At 36.5% G+C, this 14,219-nt stretch overlaps 1 protein-coding gene across 2 annotated transcripts in view; it reads left to right on the top strand.

The window, feature by feature from the left end:
- The window catches only part of FSTL5 (follistatin like 5), an 863,982-nt gene that overhangs the window by 6,352 nt on the left and 843,411 nt on the right, over window positions 1–14,219 (top strand). The gene's annotated exons all lie outside the window — the stretch shown is intronic.

The following is a 14,219-nucleotide window of genomic DNA, read 5'->3' as shown; positions in this document are numbered from 1 at the left end:
TTTCATTTCGATTCCAAGGCTTTTTGTCTTCTCTTTCATCCAATATTTCTTTCTTCTTTCTGTATTCTTCTGGCTCATAATTTCCTATTAAAAGATGCTTGCTCCTTGGAAGAAAAGCTATGACCAACCTAGACAGCATATTAAAAAGCAGAGACATAATTTCCAGCAGCCATGCATGGATGTGAGAGTTGGACTATACAGAGAACTGAGCACCAAAGAATTGATGCTTTTGAACTGTGATGTTGGAGAAGACTCTTGGGAGTCCCTTGGACTGCAAGGAGATCCAACCAGTCCATCCTAAAGGAAATCATCCTGAATATTCATTGGAAGGACTGATGCTGAAGCTGAAACTGCAATACTTTGGATAACTGATGTGAAGAACTGACTCATTTGAAAAGACCTCAAGGTTGGGAAAGATATTGAGGAGGAGAGGAGAAGGGGATGACAGAGGATGATGTGCTTGGATGGCATCACTGACTCAATGGACGTGAATTTGAGTAAACGCCAGGAGTTAGTGATGGAGAGGGAGGCCTGATGTGCTTCAATCCATGGGTTCGCAAAGTTGGACATGACTGAGCAACTGAACTGAACTGAACTGATCATTTCCTATCACAATGAATAGTTGTGCGTGCATGCTCAATCACTCAGCTTTGTTGACTCCTTTTGACCTCATGGACTTTAGCCTGTCTGGCTGCTCTGTCCATCTAATTTTCCAAGCAAGAATACCGGAATGGGTTGCCAGTTCCAACTCTGGTGGGTCTTTCTGACCCAGGGATTGAACCCATGTCTCTTGCATCTCCTGCAATGGTGGGTGGATTCTTTACCACTGTGCCCCCTAGGAGGCCTGCCCTGTTGTAGTCACGGTCCTATAATATGCACGGACTATTATTTCGGCATATCGTCATATACCCTGTCAGTTCACTGTAAAATTCTTTAGAGTCAGTGTTTTGTCTTCCTTCCCTTTTCTTACTTACAGCGCTGATCACATTGTTGCACTGTTTGCTGATACTGATGGTCAAAGCCAGGCTTGAGGGAAGATTATGAGGACCATAAGGAGTACCCTTTGAGTATGCCTAGTGGGACCACTGAAAAGTCTTAAAATGCTTATAACTTTTTGTGGCCAGAGAATGGAATCTCCAGATTTATAGTACAGAGCAAATCAAAATTACATCATGATTCCTTTACTTACAAAATCAAAATGTTTGCCTATGAAACAAGTTACTAGTGCAAATGGGGCAAAGTGTTTGTATAATTTAATAAGTCCAGAGAGTGTTGCTATGCATAGCAGTACAATATAATTCAAAGAAGTCATTTACAGGAGGTTATGCTTTACTTTTAGTATTAAAAGAGTGATAGATGTGGATTCGTGAAGAGCAGCAAAAGAGAACTGTAGGGGAGGAGAGAAAAATTAAATAGCACATCAAAACCACGACTGCTGAGAGGATAGAAACCTTCGGGCAAACCCAGGAGCATTATTTCCTGGCTGATGAAAAATTGTGCCATTCCATCTGAAATATCTGACTGCTTCCAGCATGTTCGAGGGAAGACCCTTTAAAATGTTAATGTATTTTTCAGAGGTCAAGAAGTAATCTGGACCATTATCTAATAGGAAAAATAGTCATGAAGAAGGAAATGAATACATTATGGTCATTAATTAAGTAAATGTTAAGGAATATATTAATTAACATATCAATATATTTATTACATATATCTTAATGATTGAATAATGTTAATGCATTTCAAATGTATTAAAATGTATTAGTAATACATTTTTAATGTTTTCATTGAAGTATAATTGATTTGAAAATTTGTGTTAGCTTCAGGTGCACAGCAAAATGATTGTTATTCACACATATAGATACATTTTTAAATATTATTTTCTCTTACAAGTTATTGTGAAATATTGAGTATAGCTCCCTGTGCTATTTAGTAGGCCCTTGTTTATATATTATATATATATATATATATATTAGTGAATCTATGTTAATTTCAAACTCCTCATTTATCTGTCCTTTCCTTTCCCCATTGGTAACCATAAGTTTGTTTTCTGTGTATGTGTGTCTGTTTCATTTTTGCATATAAGCTTATTTGTATCATTTGTTTTCTATACTCCATATATAAGCAATATCGTATGATATTTATTCCTCTCTGTCTGGCTTACTTCACTTATTATGATAATCTCTAGGTCCATCCATGTTGCTGCAAATGACATTATTTCATTCTTTTTTATGGCTGAGTAATGTTCCATTGTGTATATGTACTGCATCTTATTTATCCATTCATCTGTCATTATACATTTAAGTTACTTCCATGTCTTGGTTATGTAAATAGTGCTACTGGAACATTGGGGTGTATGCATCTTTTCAAATTATGATTCTGTCTAGATACATGCCCAGGAGTGGGATTGCAAGATCATATGATTTTATTAGTTTTATTAAGGAACTTCCACGCAGTTCTCCCTAGTGGCTGTACTAATTTACATTCCCACCAACAGTGTAGGAGTGTTCTTATTTTCTCTGCAACCTCTCTATTGCTTTTTATTTGTAGAATTTTGATGATGGCCATTTTGACCAATGTGAAGTGATACCTGATTATAGTTTTGATCTGCATTTCTTGTCTTTTCTCAGAGTTTGAACAAAAATTTTTAAAATTTGTATAGAAACACAAAGACCTGGAATAGTTAAACTAATCTTGGGAAAAAGAGAGCAGAGTTGGAGTTGTCATGCTCCCTGACTTTAAGCTATACAGCAAAGCCATAGTAAACATAACAGTATGGCACTGGCACAAAAACAGAAATATAGATCAGTGTAACAGGACATAATGCTGAGAGAAAACCCCACGCACCTATGGTCAATTAATCTACACAAAGGAGGCAAGAATATACAATAGAGAAAAGACATTCCCTGCAACAAGTGGTGCTGAGAGAACTTGGCAGCTCTATGTTAAAGGATGTAGTTAGAACATCTCTAATACCATACACAAAAAATTAATAATACATTTAATCAAAATGTATTAAAGACCTAAATGTAAGACCAGATACTATAAAACTCAAGGAAACATAGATAGGATGCTCTTTGACATTAATCACAGCAACATTTTTAAGAATTTGTCTCAGAGAGTAATGGCAATAAAAACAAAAATAAACAAATTGGACCTAATTAAACTCAAAAGATTTTGCATAGCAAAATAAACAAATAAAACAAAAAGCCTACAGAATGTGAGAAAATATTTGCAAATAATGTGGCTGACAAGTAATTAATCTCCACAGTATAGAAATAGCTCTAACAGATCAATATAAAAAAATGAAATAAAAAATGGGCAGAAGATCTAAATAGACATTTCTCCAAAGAAGATATACAGATGGCCAAATCTCATGAAAAATGCTCAATATTCCTAATTATTAGATAAATGCAAATCTGACTTTTTTCATCAAAAAATAATGTTTGAAAAAGAAGAACATTAATTTTTTTTCCTGAGAAATGAAATTCTACCCTTAATTGAGCTAGTGCCTGGAGTTCAGTTTTCAGTTTATACCAGCACACATCATAAGATGTAGAAGATCTGTGAGTTAAGGACACCATATGGACCATAATTCTTATTCATTGCACCAAAGGAAAAGTTATCTTTAGGATACTGAGCAGTCCGTAGTCCTTCCCTTTGCTCAAATTGGAGATACAGACTCTGTCTTCTAAGGCTTTCCATACACTTGCTGCTTGCTCTGGATGGGAGCATTATCCTTGTGTTACAGAGCTTCTTGCTGTTCAAACATCTTTGAATAGATCACAAGGCAAATGGCAGTCAGTGTCTCTATCCATAAGATTTGCAAAAACATGGATTCATGGAGGATTGTCTCCCAAAACACATTGGTAGTACTACCGGTGTCAGGAAATCAGAGTCACCATCAAGTATATCTAAGGCCTAAACTGATGCTGTGTGTGTTTCAAAACTGATTTGCAAATCAAGTACATAGTTACAACTTCATTGTACTTTTTGCTGGTTCATTTTGTCCTTTCTAAAACTTAAAAAAAAAAAAAAAGTTTTGTTGACCTTTGGATGTGTTGCTTGCAAGTTTATTCATTTAAACTGGAATATATTTGCTAATCTGGGGAAAATTCGGCATGTGGTAGACTGAATCATTTTGCTAGGCAAAATTAAGTCAATAAAGAAATATATCTGGTCTCTAAGATTCTCAAGATAAAAACCTACTAGTCATTTGATCTTTTTGAGAATGAATTATCAAAGCAGTACTATCATTACAGATGTGTAGGATGCATAAAGTCTGTTCCTTAACACTTCAATGAGGCTACCTTAAGATACTTTTTGTAAAGCTTTAAAAGTAGTTGTTATAAACTTGAAGAAAGAGCTGTTTTCATTTTAAGATTTTTAAGTTGTGAAATGTTAAAAATGGGAAACATTAGCCTTCCAGTTACATTTATTCAACAATATGTAACAAACTGCTGCTGCTGCTGCTAAGTAGCGTCAGTCGTGTCCGACTCTGTGCGACCCCATAGACAGAAGCCCACCAGGTTGCTCTGTCCCTGGGATTCTCCAGGCAAGAACACTGGAGTGGGTTGCCATTTCCTTCTCCAATGCATGAAAGTGAAATGTAAAAGTGAAGTCGTTCAGTCGTGTCCAACTCTTAGCGACCCCATGGACTGTAGCCTACCAGGCTCCTCCACCCATAGGATTTCCCAGGCAAGAGTACTGGAGTGGGGTGCCATTGCCTTCTCCGATGTAACAAACTAGTCAAAGTCAAATTCATATAGTATATAAAACCAAGCTTGTCCATATTCCAGAAAACTCCATTTATGCACTAGTCTTGAGCACTTAAGATTTTTTGTTTTACCACCCTAGAATGAATTTTCAAGTCACCTGAGCTACAGTACTTCCTCTTACCCAACACACACACATATATATATATATATATAGATTTAGATATAGATAATAGATATAGATATATAGGCTTCTCAGGTGGCACAGATGTAAACAGTTCAGTCGCTCAGTCATGTCAGACTCTTTGCGATCCAATGGACTGAAGCACGCCAGGCTTCCCCGTCCATCACCAACTCCCCAAGCTTGCTCAAACTCATGTCCATTGAGCCAGTGATTCCATCCAACCATCTCATCCTCTGTTGCCCCCTTGTTTTCCTGCCTTCAATCTTTTCCAGCATCAGGGTATTTTCTAATGAGTCAGTTCTTCACATCAGGTGGCCAAAGTACTGGAGTGTCAGTTTTAGCATCAGCCCTTCCAATGAATACTAAGGACTGATTTCCTTTAGGAATGACTAGTTTGATCACCTTGCAGTCCAAGGAACTTTCAAGAGTCTTCTCCAACACCACAGCTCAAAAGCATCAATTCTTTGGCACTCAGCTTTCTTTATAGTCCATCTCTCACATCCATACATGACCACTGGAAAAACCATAACTTTGACTAGACAGACATTTGTTGGCAAAGTGATGTCTCTGCTTTTTATATGCTATCTAGGTTGTTCATATCTTTTCTTTCCAAGGTGCAAGCATCTTTTAATTTCATGGCTGCAGTCACCATCTGTAGTGATTTTGGAGCCCAAGAAAATAGTCTCTCACTGTTTCCATTGTTTCCCCATCTCCATCTATTTGCCCTTCTTTACAGTTGTAAAGACTCTGCCTGCAATACAGGAGATGAAAGACACATGGGTTCGATCCCTGGACTGGGAAGATCCCCTGGAGTAGAAGATGGCAACCCACAGCCTAGCAAGGCTGTAGTCCATGAGATCACAAAGAGTCAGACACAACTGAACATATACACGTGCACACACCAAACACACACACGCATATAGATAGATAGATAGATAGATAATTGAAAAACTTGACTTATCCTTGTTTCCCTGAACAGTAATTGATCCTTTTACTGATCAAGGAGCACCAGCATATTAGGACCTAGGTGTAGTTAAACAGGTTTTTTCATTACTGTTCATTTCCTTTTGATTGACTTCTTTCTTACCTTTAGATCTAGTTATATTTTTCTCCTCATTCATTTCTGTGGAGAGAATAACACTAGTTCATATCAGTTTACTAAAGAAAAGCAAACTATTCATATACCCAGATCTACCACTAATTAAGTACATTATACTACCTATACTACCCCCAAAAGAATACAGATATCAATGTTTATAACAGGGTTCATTGTGGTTACTTTAAATTTGTACATGTAGGAAAAAGGGTTATGAGTAAAGAACAGGCAAATGAGATAAATTAATATTAATAAACCACAAGCTAGCATTTATATTCACTTCTTCAATGTGAAAATTAATCATAAATTGATTTGTACATCTTTCATTATTAAAATTCTATTGAGAATTCAATTAGAAAAGTTCTGTATTATAAATGAAAAGAAATATTCTTATTTATGAGCTTGACATTCAACATGTTTAAGAGATAAAAATCTTATAGTATATAGATCACTATTGAAACGAATAGGATTATTTTAAACTAATATTACTCACTGCTTGTTTCTGGCATCAGATCCCTAGTATATGAAGTGGTTTTAGATCTATAAGACAGTAAAAAATATTCAATCCATCTTTTGATACATAAAATACTGATGGGGAAAGCGAGTGCCTGAGAGGCACTGGTCTTTGCTGAAGATCACATAGCTAGGTGCTACTCAGTTGAGAATGCGTATTTCCTGTCTTCTGTAACAATTCCATTTTCCTTTAACCCTTGTGTGCGTGCTATGTTGTTTCAGTTGTTTCTGACTCTTTGCGACTCTGTGGACTATAGCCCACCAGGCTTTCTGTCCATGGGATTCTCCAGGCAAGAATACTGGAGTGGGTTGCTGTGCCTTCTTCCAGGGGATCTTCCTGACCCAGGGGTGGAAACTGTGTCTCTTACATCTCCTGAATGGAAGGTGGGTTCTTTACCACTAATGCCATCTGAGAAGCCCAATTGGTAGACCCATCCAGCAAAAAAACAAAAACAAACAAAAAAATCTTTTCTAAACATCTTTGTCAAAAGGTTGCTTACATATGTGGTCAGCAATGCTGGAATATAGTTCTGCTTTCTCCTAAGAAAGGTGCTTCTTTTTGCTTTCTCAATATTTAATAGAATTAATTTTTTCTTGCAGTTTTAGGTTCACAGCAAAATTGAGTACAGAATGTAAAGAGTGTCCATATACTGCCTGGAACCCCACCTTTAAGCCTCTCTCACATCAATATCCTGCACCAGATGGTGCATTTGTTACAATTTATAAATCTACATTGATAAATCATTACTATTCAAGGGCCATGGTTTACCTTAGGTTCCATTCTCAATGTTCTACACTTTATTTAAACATGTGCAATAACCTGTGACCACCATTGTAGTATCTATCATACAGAATAATTTTATCATCATAAAAATACTCTGTATTCTGCTTATTTATCTCTCCTTCTATAATCTCTAATAATCACTGATCATTTATTGTCTCCACAGTTTCACCTCTTCCAAAATGTCATAATGTTGGGATAATATACAATATACCCCATATAGATTGACTTCTTTCTCTTAGTATTATGTACTTAAGATTCCTCTATATCTTTTCAAATCTTAATAGCTTGTTTCTTTTTAGTGCTGAACAGTATTCCATTGACTGGATGTGCCACAACTTAACTTACTGAAGGACATATTGGTTATTTGATTTGATAATTAAAAACAAAATTGCTCTAAACATCTATGTATGGCTTTTGTGTGAATATAAGTTTTCAACACATTTGGGGAAATTCCAAGGAGTTTAATTACTCAATTATGTGGAAGAGTATGATCAGTTTTATAAGAAAGTGTTATACTGTCTCCCAAAGTAGCTGCACCATTTTACAATCTCATCAGCAATGATAGCTGTTCCATATTCTTATTACTGTTTGGTGTGGTCAATTTTTTTTAAACCATTCTGATATGCATATAGTTGCATCTCAATGAGGTTGTAAGTTGTCATTCACTAAAGACATTTATGACTTTTAACATACTTTTATATTTATTTGCCATCTGTATATTTTCTCTGGTGTAGGTGTCTACTCAGGATTTTTTTATCCATTTATTAAATTGGGTTATTAGTTTTCTTATCATTGGATTTTGCTGGTTCGTTGTATGTTTTGAATAAGAGTCAGTTGTGCTATTTGAAAATATTTTCTTCCTGACTGTAGCTTGGTTTCTCATACTCTTGACATTGTCTTTCACAGAGAAGACATTTTTAATTTTAATGAAGTTCAGCCTACCAATTATTTTTTCATGCATCATACCTTTATTTTAAAACTCATTTCCATACTCAAGGTCATTTATATTTTCTCCTTTGTTGTCTTTCAGGAGATGTATAGTTCCTTTAACATTTAAGCCTGTGATTCATTTTGGGTTAATTTTGCCAAGGGCTTAAAGTTTGTGTCTAGATGCATCTTTTTTTTCTTTCTTTAGATTTGTGGGATGCCCAGTTGTTTTAGCACCATCTGTTGAAAAGGATACCTTTGTTTCATTGTGTTGTTATTACTCTTTCATCAAAGATCAGTTGATTAAATTATCCTGGGTCTCCTCTGGACTCTACTCTGTTCCACACTGAGCTTTTTGTTTGGTTCCACCAATACATTATTGATTACTATAGACTTATAGTAAGTCCTAAGTGCATTAGCAGAGAAGGCAATGGCAACCCACTCCAGTACTCTTGCCTGGAAAATCCCATGGACAGAGGAGGCTGGTAGGCTGCAGTCCATGGGGTCACTAAGAGTCAGGCACGACTGAGCGACTTCTCTTTTACTTTTCACTTTCATGCATTGAAGGAAATGGCAACCCACTCCAGTATTCTTTCCTGGAGAATCCCAGGAACAGAGGAGCCTAGTGGGCTGCAGTCTATGGGGTTGCACAGAGTCGGACATGACTGAAGCGACTTAGCAGCAGCAAGTCCATTAGTGTCAGTCCTCCCATATTATTATTTTTTTTCAATATTGTATGAATTTTATATGTGTTTTGCCTCTGAAAATAAGCTTTAGAATCAGTTATCAATATCTACACAAATAAGAGATTTTGACTCTGAGATTTTAACTGGGATTGCTTTGGATCTATGGATCAAATTGGGAACAGTTGGCATTGTGACAATATTGAACCTTTATATCCATTGACATGGACTATCTCTCCATTTATTTAGTTCTTTGATTTTGTTCATCCGAGACTTATAGTTGTCTTCATATAGATCTTTTAATTATTGTGTGAGGTTTATACCAAGTATTTAATATTTCTGGGCAAATTTACCACTGGGCCACCTGGGAAGTCTATATATCATTAGTTAAATATTTATTTAGAATTTTTTTTTAAATTGAAATACATTTTCCATACTATGGAAAACCCAGATCTTACGTCTTTATTTTCTGAGTTTGGACAATGTGTGCATTTGTGAAACAAGCATCAATATCTATGTGGTGCAAGACTGAAATGTCATCATTTCTCAAGAAAATTTTTTCATACCTCTACCTAGGCAGTCTCTGCCCTCATTCCTTCTGATGCAACCAATGTCCTGATATTTTTCACAATAATATAATTTTACTTGTTCTGAAATTTCATGTTAAAGAGATCTTCTAAATCTGTGAATGTATATAATTCTTTTATGATTTTAGTGTTATTGAGACATATCTATGTTATTGTGTCTCTCAATAAGATATTTAATTTTATTGTTGAATAATTTTCCAGAATATGAATATACTACACTGTTTTGTTTTAAATACATTTCTATTGATGAAAATCTGGAAGGAATTATTAAAAATAAAGCTTCCTAGGACATCCCTATACAAATCCTTTTTGGCTGTATATTTTCATTTCCCTTTGATCAGTAGCCAGCCATGAATTCCTGTTTTGTAAGGTAGGTACATTTCTTTGAATAAGAAATCACTAAAACTTTTTCCAAAGTAGATGTACAATTTTACATACTCAAAATTAATGCATAAAATTTTCAGTTACTTCACATTTTGGCAACATTTGCTGTTTTTCGTATCTTAAATTTAATCCATTCTGAGGAGTCTTATTCATTACAGAACTTAATATATAATATATAATTTGAGTTTTCTTGATGACATTGAGCATCTTTTCATTTTATGTAAGGGTCATTCAAGAATTTTATTTTGTAAAATTTGTTCAAATCGTTTTGCCTATTGTTTGTGATATATATTTTTAATATTTGGTTATATCATTCATGAATATTTAAAAGCCTATAAATTATGGAAGTATTTATATTATCTTAAAATTTCAAGCTCAGTAAAGCTACTGTTAGCACCTCTTCAGTGTGATTTTATTGAAAAAAATGGGAACATTACAAAGGGACTACATTTGGGGAGAAGTTTTAAATATTTAGCTAAACAATAATTAAAAGCTGTAACTATTAACAGAGTAGAAGATATTAAGAAGAGGTGGCAAGAATACACAGAAGAACTGTACAAAAAAAGATCTTCATGACCCAGATAGTCACTATGGTGTGATCACTCACCTGGAATGTGAAATCAAGTGGGCCTTAGGAAGGAAGCATCACTATGAACAAAGTTAGTGGAAGTAATGGAATTCCAGTTGAGCTATTTCAAATCCTGAAAGATGATGCTGTGAAAGTGCTGCACTCAATATGCCAGCAAATTTGGAAAACTCAGCAGTGGCCACAGGCCTGGAAAAGGTCAGTTTTCATTCCAATACCAAACAAAGGCAATGCCAAAGAATGCTCAAACTACTGCACAATTGCACTCATCTCACACATTAGTAGAGTAATGCTCAAAATTCTCCAAGCCAGCCTTCAGCAATACGTGAACTGTGAACTTCCAGATATTCAACCTGGTTTTGGAAAAGGAAGAACAACAAGAGATCAAATTGCCAACATCCACTGGATCATCGAAAAAGCAAGAGAGTTCCAGAAAAACATCTATTCTGCTTTATTGGCTATGCCAAAGCCTTTGACTGTGTGGATAACAATAAACTGTGGAAAATTCAGAAAGAGGGGAATACCAGATCGCCTGACCTGCCTCTTGAGAAACCTGTATGCAAGTCAGGAAGCAACAGTTATAACTGTCATGGAAGAACAGACTGGTTCCAAATAAGAAAAGGAGTACGTCAAGGCTGTGTATTGTCACCCTGCTTATTTAACTTCTATGCAGAGTACATCATGAGAAACACTAGGCTGGAAGAAGCACAAGCTGGAATCAAAATTGCCGGGAGAAATCTCAATAACCTCAGATATGCAGATGACACCACCCTTATGGTAGAAAGTGAGGAAGAACTAAAGAGCCTTTTGATGAAAGTGAAAGAGGAGAGTGAAAAAGTTGGCTTAAAGCTCAACATTCAGAAAACGAAGATCATGGCATCCGGTCCCATCACTTCATGGGAAATAGATGGGGAAACAGTGGAAACAGTGGCTGACTTCAATTTTCTGGGCTCCAAAATCACTGCAGATGGTGATTGCAGCCAGGAAATTAAAAGATGCTTACTCCTTGGAAGGAAAGTTATGACCAACCTAGGTAGCATATGAAAAAGCAGAGGCATTACTTTGTCAACAAAGGTCTGTCTAGTCAAGGCTATGGTTTTTCCAGTGGTCATATATGGATGTGAGAATTGGATGATAAAGAAGGCTGAGCACTGAAGAACTGATGCTTTTGAACTGTGGTGTTGGAGAAGACTCTTGAGAGTCCCTTGGACTGCAAGGAGATCCAACCAGTCCATCCTAAAGGAGATCAGTCCTCGGTGCTCATTGGAGGGACTGATATTGAAGCTGAAACTCCAATACTTTGACCACCTGATGAGAAGAGCTGACTCATTTGAAAAGACCCTGATGCTGGGAAAGATTGAGGGCAGGAGGAAAAGGGGACAACAGAGGATGAGATGGTTGGATGGCATCCCCGACTTGATGGACATGGGTTTGAGTGGACTCTGGGAGTTGGTGATGGACAGGGAGGCCTGGTGTGCAGCAGTTCATAGGGCCACAAAGAGTCAGACACAACTGAGCGACTGACCTGAACTGAACTGTTAACACAAATTAGGTATAATGAAAATAATGCTATATTTTATTAAAGTGCATGTGAAATTTATGTACATATTTATTTATGTATATTAATATATATCTATAATTTATAATTATATAATAATACAAAGTACATAAATATTATGAATCTATATTTAGAATTGTATATAATAATACCCTTTCATGGGTCACATCCTTGCTGTGGTGAAGGGGCTTGAGTAACTAAATGAAACTATAAGCCATGCCGTGCAGGGCCACCCAAGACCAACAGGTCATAGTGAAGGTTCTGACAAAATATGGTCCACTGGAGAAGGAAATGGCAACCTACTCCAGTATTCTTGAGAAGAGAACCCTGTACCATATGAAAAGGGAAAAAGATATGACACCAAAAATAAGCCTCCCAGCTCGGAAGCTGTCTAACATACTGAGAAAGAGCAGAGGGCAATGACTAATAGCTCCAGAAAGAATGAAGAGGCTAGTCAAAAATGGAAATGATGCTCAGTTGTGGATGTCTCTGGTGGTAAAAGAAAAGTTCAATGCTGTGAAAACAATATTTCATAGGAACCTGGATTGTTAGGTTGATGAATCAATGTAAATTGGAGGTGGTTAAGCAGGAGATGGCAAGAGTAAACATCAACATCTTGGAAATCAGTAGACTAAAATGGGTGGGAATGGGCAAATCCAATTCAGTTGACTGTTATATCTACTACTGTGGGCAAGAATCCCTTAGGAAAAATGGAGTAGCCATCATAGTCAACAGAAGGATATGAAATGTGGCAATAGGATTTAATCTCATAAATGAGAGAATGATATTGATTCCCTTCCAAGGCAAACCGTTCAACATCACAGGAATCCAAGTCTATGCCATAATCACTGATGCTAAAGAAGCTGAAGTTGAGAGGTTCTATGCAGACCTACAAGACTTTCAAGAACTAACACCAAAAAATATATCCTTTCATCATAGTGGATTGGAATGCAAAAGTAGGAAGTCAAAAAATACCCAGAATAACAGGCAAGCTTAGTTTTGGGGTGCAAAATGAAAGCAAGCAAAAGCTAACAGAGTTTTGTCAATCAAACACTCTGGTCATAGCAAACACCCTCTTCCAACAGCTCAAGAGATGGATTTAGACATGGGCATCCCCAGATTCTCAATATCATAATAAGACTGATTATGTTCTTTGCATCCAAAGATGAAGAAGCTTTATACAGACAGCAAAAACAAGACCTGTAACTGACTGTGGCTCAGATCATGAGCTCCTTGTTACAAAGTTCAGCCTTAAATTGAAGAAAGTAGGGAAAACCCTAGGCCATTCAGGTATGACCTAAATCAAATAACTTGATTATACAGTGGAAGTGATTAATAGATTCAAGGGGTAAGATCTGGTAGACAGAGTGCCTGAAGAAGTATGAATTGAAATCCATAACACTGTACAGGAGGCAATGATCAAAATAATTCCAAACAAAAAGTAAAGCAAGAAGGTAAAGAGGAGTCTGAGGAAACTTTACAAAATAGCAACAAATAGCTGAGGAAAGAAGACAAGTTAAAGGCAAAGGAAACAGGGAAAGGGATACTCAACTGAATAAAGAGTTCCAGAGAATAGCAAGGATAGATAAGAATGTCTTCTTAGATGAACAATGCAAATAAATACAGGTAAACAATAGAATTGGAAAGACTATGAAGAAAATTGGACCTATCAAGGGAACATTTCATGCAAGGTTGGGCACAATTCAGAAATGGTGTGGACCTAACAGATGCAGTAGGGACTAGGAAGTGGGGAGAATTATACAAGAAAGGTCTTAATGAGCCAAATAACCACAATGGTGTGGTCACTCACCTAGAGCTGGATATACTGGAGGGTGAAGTCACATGGGCCTTAGGGAGCATTCTAGTGGCAGTGATGGATTCCACTTGAACTCTTTCAAATCTTAAAAGATGTTACTGCTAAAGTGCTACATCAATATGTCAGCAAACTAGGAAAACTCAACAGCGGCTGCAGGACTGGAAAAGACCATTTTCATTCCAATCCTAAAAAAAAGACAATGCTAAAGAATGCTCAAACTGATGCACAGATTCCACATGCCAGCAAGGTTATGCTCAAAATCCTACAAGTGAGGCTTCAAAAATATGTGAATCAAAAACTTCCAGATGCACAAGCTGGGTTCAGAAAAGGCAAAGGAACCAGAGACCAAATTGACAACATCCAATGCAACATAGAAAAAGCAATGGAAT

Source organism: Capra hircus, chromosome 17 (genome assembly GCF_001704415.2).
Source record: "Capra hircus breed San Clemente chromosome 17, ASM170441v1, whole genome shotgun sequence".
NCBI lineage: Eukaryota > Metazoa > Chordata > Mammalia > Artiodactyla > Bovidae > Capra > Capra hircus.
This window is presented reverse-complemented; position numbering and strand designations above follow the sequence as displayed.